Below are 22,113 nucleotides of genomic sequence, written 5' to 3' on the forward strand. Positions count from 1 at the left end.
TAATACAGCAATTATAGGGACTTATCATAAAGCTCAATAGCTGGAAGGGCAAATTCCTCATCCCTGCAATCCTTCAGTTTCCTAACTATCCCTCCCATTCTGCTCTTCCCTGTGAATGTGAGGGTTAGTTTACAAAGATCTATGAAACACTTGTTTTAGATTTCCGTCACAATTTAATGGAATCAGAAGGCTGACGTAGGAAGTATTAATAGATTTAAGGTAAACTGTTTCTAGCCATGAAAGTGGAATGAGTAGTCAAATATTCAGCCATATTTTATTATTTTCTCTGTAAAGATTTTGCACATATTTGGTAGTTTTATTTCTAGAGCTGTATAAATATTGTTGAAACCATGAATGGGATCTTTGTTACAGTGATCATTACTAGTGTATAAAGCAACTATTGATTTTTGTATTGGCCTCACTCTCAGCAAAGGTGCTGGAGGCCAATTTGATTACTTTGTATTTGTCTATAGACAATCAGCACTTGCATAAAAAGACATTTTATTCTCTCATATCTAATTCTTATATTGCTTTTTACTTTTGTCTTGTTAAATCAGTATAAACTTTAATAGAAGCAGGGATAATAGGCATGTTTGTATTATTGCTGAGTTTAACGTGGTCGATTCTAAATTGCCAGCGCTAATGATGAAGTTTTGAATATAATTTTTAAAATGAATACTTTTTATCTGCATGAGAAAGTTTTCTTCTATTAAGACCTTGCCAAGACTTTTTTTTTTTGAATAATGAAATTTGTGGAACTTTTTCAAATAACTTTTATATATGTCTATATAATAATGTTTTCACCTTCCATTTGTTATCCTGACAAATGTGATAATGTATACTCACACTGCTGAATGTTAATAAGTAAATAATTCTGTAATGTCTAATAATTCTGGAATTTCTAGAACTACATAGAGCTCTCTCAGTTTTGCTTATAGGGACTTGTAAGTGGGAGTTGAACAATGAGAACACATGGACACAGGGAGGGGAACATCACACACTGGGGCCTGTCGGGGGGTGGGGAGCTAGGGGAGGGATAGCATTAGGAGAAATACCTAATGTAGATGACAGGTTGATGGGTGCAGCAAACCACCATGGAACGTGTATACCTATGTAACAAACCTGCACATTCTGCACATATATCCCAGAACTTAAAGGATAATAAAAAAAAAAAAAGTAAATACTTCCGTAATGTTTAATCATTCTGGAATTTCTAGAACTACATAGCATTCTCTCAGTTTTGCTTATAGGACAGTATTATTTCTACCTCTTAGTAAAACTGATTACCTTTTGGGGGGGGCATCCTTAAGTCCTGCATACTCTAATTTCTATTTCTTCCAACTAGAGTGATGCTAAAATGCAAGTGAACAAAGGTTTAAAGCAACATTTGACTATGGGAACTCAGAAATATTTGTCTCATGAAGTCCAGGCACATTTCAGATGCTCCCAGTGAAATAAAAAAATGTGCTTAAAGCCAGGTGTGGTGGCTCATGCCTGTAATCCCAGCATTTTGGGAGGCCAAGGTCAGCAGATTGCTTGAGGCCAGGAGTTCAAGATCAGCCTGGCCAACATGGTGAAACCCTGTCTCTACTAAAAACACAAAAATTAGCTGGGCATGGTGGCAGGTACCTGTAATCCCAGCTACTCAGGAGGCTGAGGCAGAAGAATTGCTTGAACCCAGGAGGTGGAAGTTGCAGTGAGCCAAGATTGCACCACTGCACTCCAACCTGGGTGACAGAGTGAGACTCCATCTCAAAAAAAAAAAAAAAAAGAAAAAGAAAAAGAAAAATGCACTTGACATTATTTTATTGATTTGCATGAAATTCAAGGGCAAACAGATTTTCCCTGAGACCTGAATCCAGTGGGTGCATACGTGCATTTGCACCTCCCCTTGAAAGATTCAGGTGCACTGGGAATAGTTGAGATTTCCTCAAAAATGAAAAGGGTGCTTTTACCTCATTCGAAATAATATTATTTCATTATCGATTAAAATTATCATTTGAACTTATGTACTTTTAGCAAGTAAGAAATGTTTTTCTCTGTTAAGGAAAATTAAACCAAGTTCACCAGCGTTCACTGTGTACCTGCCCTTTGTGAAGCACTGCAAAGCTGTGCAATATACAAAGATGCAAAACAAAACCTTCCCCCAGAGATGCTTATGAAGCTAAGAAGATAATGGTTTCCACAGCTGGTTTTTTTTTTTCCATGAAAAAAACATACCTAGCTTGCACCTGATACTTAGAGCAGTAGGAACTTACTGAAGAGAAACACAATTGTGCTCAAGGATGAAAGAGAAGTACTCAAGGGAAACAAGAGAGAATAGAAAAATAAATTGGATAAAAAGAAAAAGCACCAGAAAGAAAAAACAAGCAAGTGGTTCCAGTGCCCCCACCCCATTACCCCCTGGACCTGCTCATGGCTGCTCTGCCCCTGGACCCTGCAGGCCTTTCTGCCGCTCCCATCTCACGGCCTCATCAGCACTGATCTGCCCCAGCCGTGCCTGTGGCTGTCTCTCTCCTCTCCTCTCCTTCTGTCTGTGCTCAAATGTCAGTCTTTAGAGAAGGCCTCACGGGACAACCCCAGTGAAAATTGGAATTGACTTCCCCCACATGTTCAGTCCCAATATACCCCATTCCACTTTCCTTTTATTCTCCTGCTGCTCAAACGTTTTTAGAAAGTTTCTGTATGAAGCGGGGCACAGTGGCTCATCCCTGTAATCCCAGTGCTTTAGGAGGCCAAGGTGGGTGAGTCACTTGAGTCCAGGAGTTCAGCACCGGCCTGGGCCACATGGTGAACCCTGTTCTCTACAAAAACACACAAAAATTAGCCTCGCATGGGGGCACACAACTGTGGTCCCAGCTACTGGGGAGGCTGAGGTGGAAGGATCGCTTGAGCCAGGGAGGTGGAAGTTGCAGTGAGCCATGATTGCACCACTGCACTCTGGCCTGGACATCAGAGTGAGTCACTGTGTCAAAAAAAAAAAAAAAATTTACAGAAAATGTATTTATTTGTTTATTTTTATTTCCTCCCTTCTCCCTTACCCCAGAGAAAATACAAGTCTGGAAAGTCAGGGAGAGGAGTGTGTCTTCAGTAATTTGTTCCCAATGCCCAGAACTGCATCGTGAGAACAGCAGGCACACAATCATTGTTGAATGAATAAATACTTTAAAACAAATCACTTAATTCTCACAGCAATCTAGTGAAATAAGTGCTATTATAACGTATATTTTATAGACAAGAAAACTGAGGTCTAGAGAAGTTAAATATTTTGCCACCAAGACTCCATGGCCGTTTAGTAACAAATAGAGAATTCAAAAGACAGCCTTTCTGACTCCAGAGCCCAAAAAGGACTTTCTACGCTGGTCCAGGTCCTTGTGGTCAAATCAACAAGACACATCTTTGCAGCAGCCCAGGTTCGAGCACCCTCTGATTCTTTTCTTTCTAATTTCACCCAAGTACATATAGCAAAGTATTAGGCCCTTAATATAAATCAATTCCCATTGAATCAAGTCAAGGAATGAATCTGTGGAATGAATCGAGAAGCTGGATGCAAAACAGTGCCGGCGAGTTTCTGATTCCAGCTAGTGGAATTGCCAGCAGCACATTTCCATCCCTGTACCCTCAGGCTCACCGCCAAACAGGCAGCTGGCCAGGTGTGGGGGTGCTAACACCGCAGCCTCACAGAAAGCCAGCCTATAGCTTTAGAAAAGAAAAAGAGAAGATCAAGATGACCTACCCAATGAGCCCAAACAACTAGTATGATGTTGTAACAAAAAACAAACAGAAGAAGGATAGTGCTCATATTTCTAAATTAATATTGTTGTGTTCTGTAGACTCTACTGTTTAAAATGTAAGTGCGCACAAGAATTTGATGAAAAGATGGGGTGGCCCAAGCATCCGAGCTAGCAGCCTTCTGGGGATTAAACTGTGCAGACAGGAAACACAAAACACACTCAAGGGGCAGGCGGTTTCAGAGTGTCCTGAAAGCAGACATCTTTTTTCTATTAAAAAGAGAGGGAGTTTTGTTATTATTTGACTAGAGCTAATGTATGAAAAACAGCTGAAGTATCTGGTATGGATTTGTAAGGTACATATTTAATTAGGGCATTGTAAGCTCAGGTGTGTCCAAATCACACCATTGTAAAGATTTCATTCATTCTCACACAGAAAATAGTATGGCCAATTGTCATGTGCAAACATTAAACTATCATTTAAAAAGATCCTGTGATGTCTTCATCTTTGCCAATTTCAGCCTGAAGTAAAAAGACATTTTCATTTCTTAAAGGCAAGAAAAGGGGGTTTATGCAAACCTCTGAATGCCCTAGCTCATTAACTTCTTCCTGCCATAAAAAGTTTCAAGCTCACCAATCAAGAGCACATGGCTAGAAAGTACACCCTTGAGCTCTTTTGCTAACCAGACAAAACAAAACATAGCTGGGTGCAAAACTGCCGGCTCACCTCAGAGACCCTGCAGGACCCTCCTCCTCCTTCCTCCTTGCAGCCTGGCAACAACCACCAATCGGAGTCCAAGGGGAATCCCAGGGCACGCACAGGAGGCCCCCTGCACCTTCTCAAGGCTCCACATTCTAAACTCAAATTTTCAGACTTTCCTGAGCATGAGGGAAGATTTAAGGCATTAAAAAAGTCATAAGCGCCACAAAATAATACCTACATTTTTAGCAACTATTGATTGAGAAAACAGATGATGACAGTTGTTAAGAATCCGGTAATAATCGTACATGGTTTTGTATTTTTTAAATTGCAACACAACCTATATTTCAAGAAGGTAGAAAGCGGAAGGAAAAGCCCGTGCTCCTGTGCAGATGACGTCTATTTCCTACACCAACCCACGGGATCCTCACGGGGGCGCCCTGCCCACAACACACCAGAAGGACCCACGTCTACAGGTGAGAATCCCATCTCAGAAAGGCAAGCAGAGCAGCCGAGGCTCTAAAGTGCAGTTGTGTGATGCTGCCTTTCCTCAAGGGTCCTGGCATTTTTTTAGCAGCCACTCACCTGTATGAGTAGGACTTACTGTCTCCTGTATTTGGGAAACAAACCACAGATAAATCTGTATTCGCGGGATTTCCTTGTATCCTTTTTAGGCTAATGTTATGCCCAAAACAAACAAACAAAATGAATAATACTTGGAAGCCTGGCCACTTTGGAAAGCTTCCAGGAGCCATGATTTTGACTATCAACTCCTTCTGTTACCACTGGCTTCTTCCACATGCTGATAACAGTCATAAACCATAGGCCATTTTTTCCTTTCTTCTGGAGCCCAGGGTTTGCAGGACTAGGTACAAGTGTGGATATAAGGGTGCTGGGGCCCCACTTCCTCATCACTGCTTTAAAGATCAAGGAAACTGTTGGTGACCAGTAGCAGGTATTTCCTAGAATTTTTCCTAGAATTTATTTTTGTTTTTATTTTTATTTATTTATTTATTTATTTTGAGACAGAGTCTTGCTCTTGTCACCTAGGCTGGAGTGCAATGGCATGATCTTGGCTCACTGCAACTGCAACCTCTGCCTCGCGGGTTCAAGCGATTCTCCTGCCTCAGCCTCCCCAGTAGCTGGGATTACAGGTGCTCGACACCACACCCAGCTATTTTTTTTTTTTTTTTTTTTTTACTTTTAGTAGAGATGGGGTTTCACCATTTTGGCCAGGTTGGTCTTGAACTCCTAACCTCAGGTGATCCACCTGCCTTGGCCTCCCAAAGTACTGGAATTACAGGCGTGAGCCACCACGCCTGGTCCATTTCTAGATTAAAAAAAACAGGGTCTACTTCTAGAAATACACTCTAAAATATATATATATATAACACATTTATTTGCATAGGAAAATGGGTAGAGAAAAAAATTCCATGGATTTCCTGAACTGCATTAGCAGATGAGCGAAAACTCTAAAGAGTCACTCTGACATTCATTACAGGTCTATAAACAAGGGCATTCATGTATCCAGCACCAACGTGATTTGCTCCTGAGTTTAGGGTATACGTCCTGGTGTGAAAAACGGAGTAGGAAAAATGAAAATAGAATACTGCAGTTTGACAAGGGTGACCTCACTCTGAAGACTGCAGTCAGGATAATTCAGTGTTGATGTTTTGGTAGAAAAACAACGGAACTTGTTTGTGAGGCTTTTTGCCTTGAAGATATGTGTCAAGAGAGACAGGCAATATTTGGTGTCATAAGACTTGTCTAGTTAACTTTTAAACTATGAATACCTTTTCTTTTCCACAATTTCCCTCCAAAAGTCAGCTGTTTTTAGAACAAAACACACTGCAAACTACAGTTTGGCATTTTAAAATGCAGCAGCAAAGCGGGTGTTTGTAGTTTGTAGTGTGTGTGTGTGTGTGTGTGTGTGTGTGTATGAGAGAGAAGAGAGTTTGAGAGGAGAGAAGTGGAAAGTGAGAGAGTCTTCTTCCCAAGGTCCTTCTAAAGGCTCTTGGCTATCTTCACAGCAATTCTGAGCTGTGTCTGGACTGTGCAGCAATTAGGCTAACACCATCATTTTGTTGTCCTTTTTGTTCCTGAAGCTTGCTCTTTCACATGTGTCCAAATAATTTAATTTATGGATTGTATGCTGAGCAGGTTCAGCAAAAGTGGGGCAGGAATCCCATGAATCTTAATGTCTCACTTTACTATAAGTCCCTCTACATTCATAAAAGAGATTTGCCAGTCCTTTCAAAAAGATCCACCACAATCTATAGCCTACAGCTCCAGATGATAATAGTTAGATTAGTTTGCATTAAATGCTTTCATAAATGATGTGCAAAAGTGCTATTATTTCTAAATATCTGCAAGACAATTCTGAATAGCATTAACTCAGCTAAAACAAAGAGAAACAGACATTTTCATTTACATGATAATTTCACAGTGAACAAAGTTGAACCAGCTAGAAACAATGAAAAAACAGAAACCTTCTATAATTGTTAAATGTGGTTTTCATCTTTAGAATTTATTCTTTAAGAGAACTGACATTTTACCAGTCCAGTGTCTTCATCCATTTATTGAAAGCAGCACTAGAAAAGACAAAGTGATCTCTGTTCCTGATAAAATGCATGGGGCACCTCTGTGAGGAAATCAGTGTTCCAGGCCACACAGCATATGGTGGGGTTGGGAGGAGCTGGGGAATGCAGGGAACAAAGGCAGGGACTGAGGGCTCCAGCAAAGAAGGAGGAACTGGAAGAAAAAGAAAAATGAAGCTTAAATTTAGTCACCGGTGGGCTGTATAGGATAATCACTTACTACTGCCAAATACACAAGCAATCTTGATCAGGATGCTTAAGGAATACTTTTTAGTTAAATAAAAATGGAACTTACAACATTGCTTTAATTCGTGCTAATGAAGGAAAGGTGTAAATAAGTCAACTTTCCTTACCAAATCTAATAAAAAAACTCACATATCTAATAAATGAAGATCATTGTCCTAAACAGCAAATGTTTTTATTCTAGAAGACAGGAGGTAGAGATTTTGCAAGTCTAGGGAAGACGCTTTAAGGAGGGCTTTCGAAAAATATCCCTGTTTTATCAATTCATGATGTTAAGATTTGTTTCTCTGATTTTACTGCTGTGTTTTTTAAGCTGATAAACAGGATAGAAGAAAGATAAAGAAAGATGACAAAAAGAGAAATCAAAGAAAAAGAATCACCAAAATGAAAGGCTTACTTAGGACAATGTGTGGGGACACAGTTATGAATCTTCCCAAATCAATACATAAAAGGAGGCAACTACTAGGATGGCAAAACCCAAAACCAACAGGCAACATCTGCAATAAAATGAGGGGATAAAGCATCCATATGAACTCCAAATAGGAGCAGATGAGGCAAATCTCCACAGTTTCACAACCTATGTGGTCAGAAACCACGCAGTAGAAAGCAGAGGAAGGAAACAGATTCACACCGGCCTAAGCTCCTGTCAGACACACAGGTCAAGGTCAACTCCGCAGTCCATGCTGAGAGCCGCAGGAGAAACCCAGAGGAGACTAATTCCTGGGACAAATCTCACTTTACGGAGAAACTGCTGGGAGTGGAATCCAAACCAAGTAGGACAAGGGCAATGTATACAAAGAATAGTGAAGATAAAAGGCATTTGGAACAGCAGAGGTGGATCTCAGAATGGATGCCACCTGTATTCATCCATTTTCAAGCTGCCGGTAAAGACATATCCGAGACTGGGCGATTTACAAAAGAAAAAGGTTTATAGGACTTACAGTTCCACATGGCTGGGGAGGCCTCACAGTCACAGTGGAAGGTGAAAGGCACACCTCATATGGTGGCAGAGAAGAGAGCTTATACAGGGAAACGCTCATTTTAAAAACCATCAGCTCTCGTGAGACTCATCACTATCACAAGAACAGCACAGGAAAGACCCACCCGTATGATTCAGTTATCTCCCACCAGGTCCCTCCCACAACACGTGGGGATTATGGGAGTTACAAGATGAGATTTAGATGGGGACACAGGCAAACCATATCACCACAATATTTTTAAATTTAGTTTTTAAGTTGTGGTAAAATATGCATAACTAAGGTTTACCATCTTAAGTGTGCAGTTCAGTGGCATTAAGTGCATTTACACTGTTGTACCACCATCACCAACATCTATTCACAGAATCTTTTCTCTTACAGAACTGAAACTTCTTACTCATTAAACAGTAACTCCCCATCCCCTGCTTTCCTCAGCATCCAGCAACTGCCATTCTACTTTCTGTCCTTATGAATTTGACCCAAGTATCACAGAAGAGTGGAATCACACAGTATTTGTCCTTTTATGTCTGGCTTTTTTACTTATCAGAATGTCCTCAAGGTTCATCTATATTGTAGCAAGTGTCAGGATGTCCTTTGTTGTAAAGGACAAACAATATTCATATATATATATATATATATCACATATTGTGTTTATCTATTCATGTATGCAAAAAGATTCAGCAATTCTACCTCTGAATGTACACACAAAGGAATGAAAAGCAGTCTTGAAGAGATATTTGCACACAAATGTTCACAGCAGCAATATTCACAACAGCCACAAGGTAGAAGTGACCTAAGTGGCCACAGTGTTTTTTTTTTTTTTATCACAGCAGAAAAACAAAATGAGAGGGAGCTCCCACATGTGAAGCTAGACTAGGTACCTCTGGCATGCTTGTCCTTTATTTTAAAAAAATCATTTTAAACAACAACTACACAAAAATTGAGGAGTAGAAAATAAAAACCCTACCATGATAACACACTATAAAGACATGCCCACAAAACAGATGAAAAGTGTAATATTCCTAAAGAAAAACTGAAAAACAGAAGCTGTAAAAATGACATAACTAAGATTATTTAGAGAAACTCAAAATGGTATGATTGCATAAACAGATTTGAGAAGACAGAGAGACGCACTAATGAAATAATTTAAAATAAATGGATATTTTTGCCAGAAATGATGGGTAAAATAGTAGTAATACAAGAGTCAATAAACACAATTGATACATATTAAAATTTAGAGGTAGAAGAAAAAATATTCTAAATAAATTTAAAATATTTTTAAAGTCAAAAGAAAGTTGCTATAGAAGAGAAGCAAAGAAGATAATTTATACTTGTAGAAAAAGTCAATGAAGAAGGAAACCAAAGCAAAGAAACAGAAATATAATAAAATGTTTCTAAAGGTTTTATTTTCAAGACATAATTCCACATTGAAAGGGCTTCCATATTCATTGGGAAACCTAACCATAAGGGATATCACTAACAGATATTCACCTAAAACTACTGAACTTTAATTAATTGAAAAGAAATCCTCAATAAATCAAAACACACAGCCAAGTCATTCATAAGAGAGAAAACTAAAATTATAATCGGAATTTTCAACATAAACATTTAATGACAGAAGACAATGTTGTAAGATGTTTCAAATACCTGAAAAGAAAAATTACGAGCTAAAAATTTTATACCCAGCCAAATGGACCTTATAGGTGTAGACAAACTACTGTAAGGATACATCGACTCAGAAAATGTTGCTGCCCTGAGCCTCTGTGATGTAAGCTGATAGATAAGGAGCATTAAACAGCAAAGGAAAGGGCAGGTGAAAGCATAACGGCTGTAAGCAAGTGGCAAACTTGCAATTAGTGTAATACAATGATTAAAGGGTAATCATACATTATGTGATACAGCATGTAAGGGCTCTATTCTCTGACAAGATAGATGCAATGTGATTATCAAAATTGGAGGGGAATGACAACATATAAAAATTAATTTAGTTCATGGAGAGTGTTACGGAAAGTGGCAGAAAATAATATTAAATTATTAAGTAATTTTATACTCATATAATTAATAATCAATTAATTAAGAGGGAGAGGAGATGTTAGGGGGTGCCATGTCAGAAAGGAGAGGAGAGAGGGAAAGAGGTTAGTAAAGAATTTTGTTACTGTTTACAATAGGAAACCAATTGAAAACAGACAAATAAGAGGGGAACTAGAGTATCACATAAATATGTTATCATAAAGGTAAACACGTAAACAAAACACAAGCCTTGCTAGATAACAAATGCATATAAAATGAGAGGAGAAAAAGCCAGTAGATCAGACGGTGACCAATTATATAAATAAAAATATATTTAGTACACATTAAACATAAAACCATATGACAGAGCTAAAGCAAACATAGTGAGTAAATCAACATATGTCCATTGGTTTAATTCATTTCCTGCAAGATGTAAAGAATAAATTGTGGTATCAGATCACAAAAGACTAATTTCAGTGGCAGTTTGGAGCCATGGATAATCTCTATGACCTCTTTAAGCTAAAACAAAAATGGTAAATTTTCTGAACATCCAACAGTAGATGATGAATTAAAAATGGAAACATTATACCTCATAACGGTGTTAGAGATCAATTATTGTTTTATAAAGATATTTCTGAAATACAGTTTTTAAGTTCAAGTTTAAAAGTATATAAAAATTATTCTGCTCTTCAATATTTGGCCCTGTCATTCTGTTCCCCAGGGAATGACTGATGCCTTCCCTTGCCTCTGCAGATGGCTTTCAGGTAACTGTTGACTGAACTCTGGGACCCTCCAACTATATAAAAATTTCCTGGCTGCCAGGACTCTTTACATCATGCCATTCTCAGCTTTTCCATCTCCCCTGCTTAAGCTATGGATGCATAAATGCTTTCTTCACTAAAAATTCAACAGTTCTGTAGGTCACTGACTCTCTAGGCAATGCTTAGTGTGTAAGGAAAGTATCAATGTGTGTATGTGTGTGTGCAAGTGTATGTATGTGTGGTTTCAGTATGTAAATATTTTTTCTCTCAAGTTAAAACTTACTCTAATACTATGATGTTATCCCTAGAAATATATGAGATTTTGCCTCTTTAGGATTTCACTGAGGAAATAAATACATTTTATTGTAGTTAGAATTTATAAGAATATGACAGAAAAGTAAGTGAAGAAATTTCGGCAATATCCTCTATACTGGCTAGCAAGTCAGTCAACATTAAGAGAGTAAAAGTCAAGAATATCCTCCCTTATTTATGCCATTGTCCAAAACTTTGAAACTCAATACAGAATTATTACATTCAAAAGATGTGCTTCCTACATCATTTGGAATCACTTAGTAATATAGATGTTTAATTATATAATTAGATTTTGAAATCAAGTGCCACTGAGGATTAACTTAATTTGCAATGTAAAATTGTAAAAAGCAAAGAAATCAATTTTTTAAGGGTAAACTTACATTCCAGGATTATAAAAGACACTTTTCATATAATGTGTCAAAATATATTGAGCATTTTAAAGAGAACTAAATACAAATTAATAGAAAAATTGTTTTTTATGGATAGTCATATATCAAATTTATAGATTACTTAGTTTGCTTAATAGGAAACTAATTATGTGAAATGAGAGCTTATAGTATGCCATTTAAGATGTAAATACTATAAAATATCACTATAAGCAAAAAAAGGGAGTAAAACACAAATGAGTAAAATAATATTCATAGTAACAATAATAAACATAGCATTTTTGGTACAACTCCTATACTGAGAATTTAGATGATGATTAAAACAGAGTTTGTCATCTTGTAATGTTAATATAAATCCAAATATTAGCTTACATCAAAGATGTAATCAAACCTTGTTAGTAGCTGGAAATATGATGGTGAGTGCCTAACAACACTGCCCTCCCACAAACTGCAGCTATAAATCCTGCACAAAGCAAAGAATTTCCTGAATGCCCTGAAGACTGAACAAAAGCATCCAGATTTTGGAGATAGTCAAAACTTGGAGGAAGCAATTAGCTGGGAGTGAGTTCCCTGTTTTTTGCGGTTGTCCTGTAGGCAGGTACTTTTATGGCAGGTGGCTGGGTTGGGGGAGTTAGAACTCTAATAAAATGTCCACTGTCTTTCTGTCCGTAAGAACCAGGTCAAGGAGAGCTGGACAACCAAAGCAACAAAAAATAAAGGGAAACTTAGAAAGAAAGAAGTAGAGCCCCAAATTATTTGTTTAAACTAAGCCTAAATCTCTGGCTGATCCTGAATCACACAAACATGGCAAACTGAAAGCTGCAGTTCAAGCTTCAAGTACTGAACAGAGACGTGTGTCACCACTCATTGTGGGCCCAGCAATTTCCAGTTTGACTGTAATCAAGCTAATTGCAACCTGAAGCAAAACTACCAAAACTGTTCGGAGTAACATAAAAAATTTTGGAATCCCTATCACATCACATTCAAAATATTCATGAAATAATTCAAAATTATTTGACATATGAACATACAGGAAAATATAAATTCATCTCAAGAGAAAATATTATCAGTGTATGACAACATTAAGAAAACCCAGAAATTGGAATTATTAGAAACTGGAAAAATAATCAATATATTCCAACCCTGGAATGACTCATAAAATGGACCCTACTTATGCTATTTATTTCTATGTAGATACATATTTATATTTGTATAGTTACATATGTGTATATGATACATGTATATATACACATCTATGTATGTGCATATATTATATGTAAATAACAATGGACAACATATTGTATACAAATACTTTATTCATTCTTACATATGTATATATCTTGCTTTATAGAAATACATTTTTATTTATAAGAATGTATAAGAATACATTTCTAGAAGCAAGATATATACATATATATAAAAATAAAATTACCTACTGACATATATACATTTATAAAGGAATATACATCTACACACACATGCACATATACACATATAGGTTTAACCTTAATGAGAAGTGTGTGTGAGCCCCTTTTTCACAATGACAGGGACTTTAAGGCAACCATTATAATGACGCTCAATCAAATGAAGGAAAATAAATTTGTAAATTCCTAATAGATAAAAAGATAAATCCCAGCAAAAAGGAAAACAAGTAAAAGAACCAACTGGAAATTTTCACATAAAAAATACACCTAAAATTTTAAAAAATTCACTGGATGGACTTAATAGCAGAATGAAGATGATATAGAGAAAAGCCAGTATACCTAAAGATGAATCAACCAAAATTAGTCAATCTAAGGAAGAGCAAGACATAATTTTTTTTTTTTTCAAAATGAGTAAAACCTCAGGGTCCTATAAGACAATTTTGAAAGGCCTAACATAAAAGACTACAATTTTGAGAGTGGTAAAAAAAGCAAGATCCAACTCCACATTGTTTATAAGAGACACGCTTTATATATATAAATGTACAGGTACATTGAAAGTAAAGGGATAGAGGAAAAAATCTTGAAGCTAGTGAGTACAAGAAAGCAAGAATAGTTAAATTTGTAGATTTTAAGACAATAAATATTACCAAAGATAACAAGAGACATTTTTAATTATAAGAGAATAAAATCACCAGAAAGAGAAAAAAATCATAATTGTACATGCAACTAATAACTGATTCTCAAAAATAAATACGTGGCAAAAATCAACAACATTAGACAATTCTACAACCACAGTATTTTCATACCATCTCACAATAATTGATAGAACTAGAAAAAAACGAACAAAAGAACAGAAACAGTAAACAAAACTGTCAACCATGCAGACCTAATTGATATTTATAGAACATTACAACTCACCAGGCATTATCCATTCTTGTAGTAAATATGGTATGTTTACTAGGTGGGACTATATTCTGAGCCATAAACAAAAAAAGTCTCAAATTTCAGATGCTAGAAAAATATTTTGTATCTAATTAGTCAAAACAAATATTTTAATATTATTAACACATGACTTGAATTAATAACTATATTTCTTGAATAGTACAACTTAAGAAAAATATATATATTTATATTTGTGTACATATGTATGTAGGTATATGTATATATGGATATTTGAATTTCTTTCAAAATACATATTATCCTCTTTTTAAAATGTGGAACTATGGAATCATTTCTCGCACTGCCTGAAATCTACACTCCTGGCACACGGCTTGCTCTGCCATCCACCCTGTATCCTATGTCTCCTTTCACCAACTCCCACCAAGTTAGTTTTATTCTTAGAAAAGTCAGTTGTTGTTTTATTCCTCAACTGCTTGTATCACCTTTATATCTTATTATAATTAAATAATTGATAAAAATAGTATGCAAACCAAAGAATTAGAATCACAATAAAAGTTTTTTATATGAGATATAAGTGAATGTTTTGTAAAGTCTTAATTTGAAAAAGTAAGTGAAAAAATAAATCACTGTACATTGGAAGTTCCAAAGGAAGTAAGTATTATTCAGAAAGTTTCTGAAATCGGATTTCTTTCCAAACTCTGTAATGTCTCCTGTCTCATTCCACTTTAAAGGAAATGTCATAGAAAATTACAAATAACCCATATGGGGTGTGTGTGTGTGTGTGTGTGTGTGCACATGCACGCAAGTGTGTTTTCTTTTTTGTGACAGAGTCTTGCTCTGTCGCCCAGGCTGGAGTGCAGTGGTGCCATCTCAGCTCACTGCAAGCTCCACCTCCCAGGCTCACGCCATTCTCCTGCCTCAGCCTCCCAAGTAGCTGGGACTACAGGTGCCCACCACCACGCCCAGCTGTTTTTATTGTTGTATTTTTAGTAGAGACGGGGTTTCACTGGGTTAACCAGGATGGTCTCAATCTCCTGACCTCGTGATCCACCTGTCTCAGCCTCCCAAAGTGCTGGGATTACAGGTGTAAGCCACCACGCCTGGCTGCATGTGTGTTTTCTAAACAAAGCTGAAATTATCAATTATCAAATCTATAATCAGGAAAGTTGGCTTCGATAAATAAGTCTACGTGCTCAAATTTGTTAACCTACATGAAATGGACAAATTTATTAAAGAGATAAGTTGTCAAAACTCGCACATGAAGAAATATATAATCTGAATATACATATGTATATTAAATAAATTGAATCAATAATTACCTTCCAAACAGAAAGCATACAGCCTAGCTGGCTCATTAGTGAATTTGACCAAACATTTAAAGAGAAAATTATATCAATTTTTACATAAACTCTCATAAGATAGGAATAGGAGTATTTCCTAACTCATTCTATGAAGTTAGCATCACACTAATATTACAACCAAAGACACTACAAGAAAATTATAGACCGATATCACTGATGAGCATGGATGCAAAAATCCTCATCAACATATTAGAAAATCAAATCTACTGATGCATAAAAGAATTATGTACCACAATTGTATCAGTCAGCGTTCTCTAAAGGGACAGAACTAATAGGATAGATGTATGTATGAAAGAGAGTTTACTAAGGAATATTGACTCAAACAGTCACAAGGCGAAGTTACACAATAGGCTGTCTGAAAGCTGAGAAGCAAGGAAGCCAAAATCTCAAAAGTATGGAATCTATTCAGTCTGTGGCGAAAAGCCAAAGAGCCCCTAGCAAACATTACTGTTGTAAGTCTAACAGTCCAAAAGCTGAAGAACTTGGAATCTAATGTTTGAGACCTGGAAGCATCCAGCACAGGAGAAAGATGAAGCCTGGAAGACTCAGCAATTCAAGCTCTTCCACATTGCTTTGCCTGCTTTATTCTAACCACACTAGCAGCTGATTAGATGATGCCCACCCAGATTGAGGGTGGGTCTGCCTCTCCTAATCCACTTACTCAAATGTTACTCTCCTTTGGCAATACCCTCAGAGACACAACCAGAAACAATATTTGCATCCTTCAATCCAATCAAGTTGATACTCAATATCAACCATCACAAGTCCACCCCTTGTCAAGTTGAACCTATATACATCTCCTGAAATCATACATAATCTTTAAATAAAGATAATAATAAGGTCATAATTATGCCTAACATAATACAGCTATCTTTTGTACAATCAGAAGCACACTAATCCTTAACCTAAATACTATTACATAAAGTTAACAACACTTAAGTGCTGATATGAAGTTAATATATCTTATGTTGTATGATAAAGAAAAAGAAAGGAAATAAAATGAAGATATTTTTGATACAGGAGTTAAGAAGAAATTACTTAGGCAGATAGTGAGGGTACTGAAGTCCTCAGCAAGGTTTTCCTTTTAGTGAAAGGCAGCCCCAAATTATTTTCCTTTCTAACAAAGAGCAGCCTGTAAACTGAAACTGCAGACATAGATGCTGGCAGCTGTGCCAATCATGTTCAAGAGGACAGCTCCATCTTCCCTTCTCTTTGTCAGCCACGTATACAATAAGGAGCAGACCAGATGGCACTGGTTAAGAGGAAAGTTCATTTGCTTGATAAGATTATGGTGGGGCAGCCAGTCTTCCCCACACACTATGTAAACGTCACACTTGATCGAACTAATCTGTGAACACTACATGAATCAGACACCACCTCCTCAAGCCAGACCATAAAATCCGGCACATCTACCGCCAGCTGATCTTTTCTGTTGGAAGTCCCCTCTCTCTCAATAGAGAGAGAGCTGTTTTACTTGCTCTTTCTTCTGCCTATTAAACCTTCACTCCTAAACTCCTCATGTGCATCCATTTCCTAAATTTCTGATGTGAGATGAAGAATGCCAGGTATATACCCCAGACAAAGTAGCTGCTTTATACTGGGGGCTCGTCCAGGATACCAAGGTAGAACATTCATCAAAACAGTGAGTAGAGGAGTGGACTCCAACTTTGTCCTTTCATTTTGGGGCTCTCAGACTCCATTTTAGAACCAAATCAAATCAATAACAGGCATCCATCAGTCAGTTAAAAACATGATTACTGTGGCTGCCATTCTTAAAGACTTGGATGTGAGGTTTACTGGGGAGAATATGGAGAATCCCCCAGCATCCATGAGTTACTGGGCATGTTGACCATATTTGAACAAGCTTCTTTCCACAGAGGACTTAGCCATTGCATGGGACTGAAAGAGGTCCTGGAGCAACTGAGAATTGCTGGCTGGGGTTACCCCCTGGTGTTATCCAAAGGCTTCTAGACTGACTCCAGCCTCCAACTGCCCAACGGGGTGTTGGCAACAGGATCTCCAACATTCGTATCATAATTTCCTTCTTTCCTGTCCACGATCGCCATATCCCCTATCCTCTCTGTGTATGCAATATGTGGGAAGTTTTACAGTTCAGGAAGTAATCTTGTTAGGCAAGGTCAGGGAATGCCATAGTAACTGGGGATATAGCTCAAGCAAATGCTGTCTTTGTGATTCCCCACCCCCTACAGTGAGGTCTGTCTCTGCCCTTGATCTGGAGAGCACATGGCATTTCTAGGTCACTCTTTGCCCTTGGTCTGGCGAGCACATGCCATTTGCAGCTCTCTCTCTGCCCTTGGTCTGGAGAGCACATGGCATGTCAAGGTCACTCTACCCTTCAAGGTCACTCTACCCTTGACCTGGCGAGCACACGGCATTTCTAGGTAAACAGTGCCACCTAGTGGTGTACGAATCCTCTCCATTAGGCACATTGTGTTTGGCCTCTCATGAAGGGATGCTAGGCTTCTCCTAAGCCAAGTCCTAACTGTGGTTGAAAAACAGGCAGCTCTGCAGGAAGCTGAGAATTTCAGAGATGAGCAATGTGTCTCCTATAGTAGGCAAAAAGGGAAAAGAGAAAATAGGGAAGGTGAAGAAATAGAGGAAACACCATTGCCAGTAGGAAGGGAATCAGTGCCTCTTGACAACTCTAGTTAGAACCCCCAAATTTCTCTATGGTATTTTTTCTTCTTTTATGGTTAAAAATGGCTCCTATCTAATTTTATCATGTTCTTTCAACATGGGAAACATTAATTTCCTCAAACCTTAAAATGCTTGGCTTAGGATTGAGCTAGAGGAAGGGAGCCCAGAAGCCTCACACGCCAGCAAAAGAATAAAAGACTTTTTAAAATTTTTTTATTTATTTTTGTTTTGTTTTGTTTGTTTTAACCAGTCAGGCTTTTGGTGTCTTTCTCCCTGTGCAAACCAGTAAAACAAATAATAAGGATCACTCTTTATATTCTCTGTAAAGTTTTGATTAATGAAAAAGAACTTCTGAGGTTGGTCTTAAGCTGTAGCCAATCTGTTCTGCGTTGTGTATGGTTCTGTCAAAAGAAAGGGTACCTTAGGCTAGGATGCAGAATCTTGTAAGCCTGATATTCAAGCCAGCCCAACAAAATGGTCAGTAACAAACTTGGCTATGGGCCTCCATCTTGTTTCATGTCTTTGGAAACATGACTGGTAACCATGTGGCAATACTTTGTTTTAGTCACCGCCATTTTACAACAGTGATTGTCTTGTTCTAAGTCAGTTCCTGAGTGAGGGCCACAGAATCGGGTTTATCAGTTTGGGTGGGGCCCGCTAATCCATCAAGGGCAGGGTTTACAAAATATCTTAAGCACTGATCTTGAGAGCAGATAAGGGAGGGTCAAAATCTTGTAGCCTCCAGCTGCATGAATCCTAAGCCATGGTTTCTCATCTTATGGTGAGTTTCTTGGTCTTGTCCCCAGGCAAGAGGGAAGTATATCTTAGGAAGAGGCTGTTATAAGCTTTGTTTTGTACTATAAACTGTAAACCAGGCTCCTCCCAAAGTTGGTTTGATCTATGCCCAGGGTTGGGCAAGGAGAGCTTGGGGGCTGGAAATAAAATGGAGTTGATTGGGTTGAATCTCTTTCACTGTCTCCGTCACAATTCTGTAATAACAATTTCAAAAGCTGCTTAGCACCCCTTTAAAAATTCCTTGTATATTTGTGGCTAAGTCAAAACCTAATTATGGCTTGTTGGTTTCACCTGTGAGGTTACTTTTTGTAAAGTTCAAAAGCTGAAAATCTTAACTACTTGGCACAGCTAAAGGAGAGTAATAAGAAATTTAAAAGGATTTTCTTAAAGAGTGCTCAGCGTAATTAAGAGTGGATATTCAAGTTATATGGATATGTAAAAGGCCTTTATGTTTTTCTCTTCTTGGATCTTGTTTTTCTGGTAAAAGGTTTTCTTTTTCATTCTCAATCAACTGAATTATTTTTTTCTCCATTATTTGTCTTGCCATTCTTAATGCACACATGAGAGGTCCCAAGATAAATTCTAGTAGCCTGGGACTCCTTGAGAAAAACAAGAGTTTCCACAGACTCCGTTTTGGGAAAAAAGTCTCTGTTTTCCTCATGAAACCCCAGATAGATCCCTCTCAAAATCAGAGGAGCTATTCTGTTTTGCATTGTTTTGTGACAGTTGTGAGTTTTTGGATTATCAAATTACTTCACATTATGAGAGAGATTTGGTGTGTAAAAACTAGGTAGGAAATATACTTTAAGGAATGGCTAATGGTAGTTACGGAGGGATACTTAACTATTTGCACATTTGAATCAGAGAAGCATGCTCCTGGTCACCGAAGGATACGGAAACATCGCTACCCCCACTGAGAGATGAGACTCCCATGGGGGATGGGCTGATTACAAAATAAGCCAACTGGCTTTGGGTTGCCTTGCAATAAAATGCATGGTAGAAGCACTGCAGTGTCTTCTCCCATAGTATCTCCCTCTTTTGGGGGATCCAAGATCCAGTTTAAAATGGCACTTTTAATTTTGGGGATGTCTTTGCCTTCAGCTGTGCCTGCTTATTAGGTCCTAAAAGTGCATACCATCCTGGCCCTGTTCCTCCAAGGGCTCCAGCCTGAAGCCAGTAATCCCAGTAAAAAAATGGCAGATGAAAAATTTTACAAGTGCTGAATATTTTATCTGTTTGTGTCGCTATATATGCATTGTGTGTAACAGCTATAAAAAGAGCTCTAATTGATTGGCTTAAAAAAATAAGCACTTAAATCAAATATTGTTTAGCTCATATGACTTTAGTCTTTAAGAAATATAAATAGTCTTAACAATTATTGGTAAAATGCAAGTATTATCAAAATGCAAAAAGGTGGTCTAAATGATACAACTTAAATATTAGGTTTGCTAAAGGTTCCAAGGTAGTACACTGCATGCTTTACAGAGAGATGAGGCCTGGGACACGTATAGTTACATGTTGCAAAGAGTTAGACCTTATCTTCATTTCTGTCTGGGTCCCAGGCTCCACATCTGGTAGGTAACTAAAATCACTTACTAATCAGGTGTTTCACCAAAAGTAAAAGTTGCTAAGACTTAGCACTGCAACATGTATCTAAGACCACTAAACAGTTTAACATGCAAGGCATATAAAAACAGTAAAATGTGTTTCTAGTAAAAGATTATGAGAAAGCATGGAAATACAAATATTGCCTAGTCATAAAGAATTGCCTTAAATTAGATAAGAAAGCTGAAGGTTTAAGCAAGTTATAGAAAGATTATAAAAATTATTCTTGCAAAAAATGTGTAAACATTAGCTAAATTCAACAGGGTATTACATGGTATTTTCATAAATTAAGCACTGAACTAAAAGCACAGCAAGGTTGTTGTAAGACGATAATCTGCCCTTTAGCAAAAATGGTTATAAAAGGTTTGTAAAAATTTCACCTCATGGTCAAATTGGTTAAGAATAGTTGGAATCATCTATAAAGTTTGATTTAAACAAATTGGGGTTACAATTAATAAATGTATGCAAGGGTAAAATTTGGCTTTGAACAGAATTTTTATGTAATAGTAAAAACTAATAGTAAAAACTAATTTTTACTAATAGTAAAGGTTTTTGCTTTTTGCATCATCATTTTGGCAAAATAAATAATTTATGGCAATCTGGAATTCTGTTTCGTAACATAGAGTGTTTTAAAACTCTAACATTTAACAGGTGTCCCAAAATCAAACTTCAAGATTTAAAATTGTCTTTCCTGTTGCCTGGCTTTCTGGATGGTTCTGAGGGCCCTGGAAACATTCAGAGAAGAGGTAAACAGGATTATTTGACATGTTTAGTCACATAGGATTGCCAAAATGATGTCCAATCTAAGTTATATTTTGATGAATACTAATATATGTCTCAAACTTGTATGAGATTTCTAAAATTTTAATGTCTAAGTATACGCTATCAATCATAAAAGTTACTAAAGTGATCGTAAACCACTGAGACAGCTAAACTTCTCTGTCAGTCATGCTTTTAACTGTAACTACCCTGGAAATTTTGTCATTCACAGACAACTGTTTTCTTGCTTTGTTTCCTTTAAAAGATGGTTTATAATCAAGCTACAGAACTTTAACAGGTGTTCTCAAATGTGGGTTTTTTAATAGCTTTGAAGATTATAACATTGAAATAGAGATAAAAAACAATACAGGAGTCATGAAGAACTGAAACATGCATGAATATCAAGCAAAACAAGAGTTAACTAAATGGACTGCATGCAGAAAGCTAAAGCAACCTTTTTGACTTTTGCTTGGAATATTGCTGATCCTTGTTTTTCAGAGTCAAGGAAATGTATTTTGAACTATTTATAGCCTTTAATAATTGAGTAAGGTATACTCCTGTGAACAAAATTTGGAGCATATTTGTTTCTCTCTGCCTGGTTTCACTAGAATTTGGAAACTATCTGTGAGTATTCTTAACTTACAGCAATACAGTTGTTTGCATCAGTGCAATAAGAATCTATTTTTTTTTTTCAACAGGACACAATTGGAAAAAAACTGCTTATTTTACCAAGGCTTTGACTGGAAAGGTGCATTTTCCTTTAAGGAATCAAGCTTGACATGCAAAGCCAATAAAAGTGCCTTGGGGAAGATTGGCCTCATTTCTTGTGTACGTAGTCCCCGTTACAGGGTTCCTAACCTGTGGTCAGTCAAGAATGTAACTTTCTAACAGGTA

Source organism: Trachypithecus francoisi, unplaced genomic scaffold (genome assembly GCF_009764315.1).
Source record: "Trachypithecus francoisi isolate TF-2019V2 unplaced genomic scaffold, Tfra_2.0 Lachesis_group17, whole genome shotgun sequence".
Classification (NCBI taxonomy): domain Eukaryota; kingdom Metazoa; phylum Chordata; class Mammalia; order Primates; family Cercopithecidae; genus Trachypithecus; species Trachypithecus francoisi.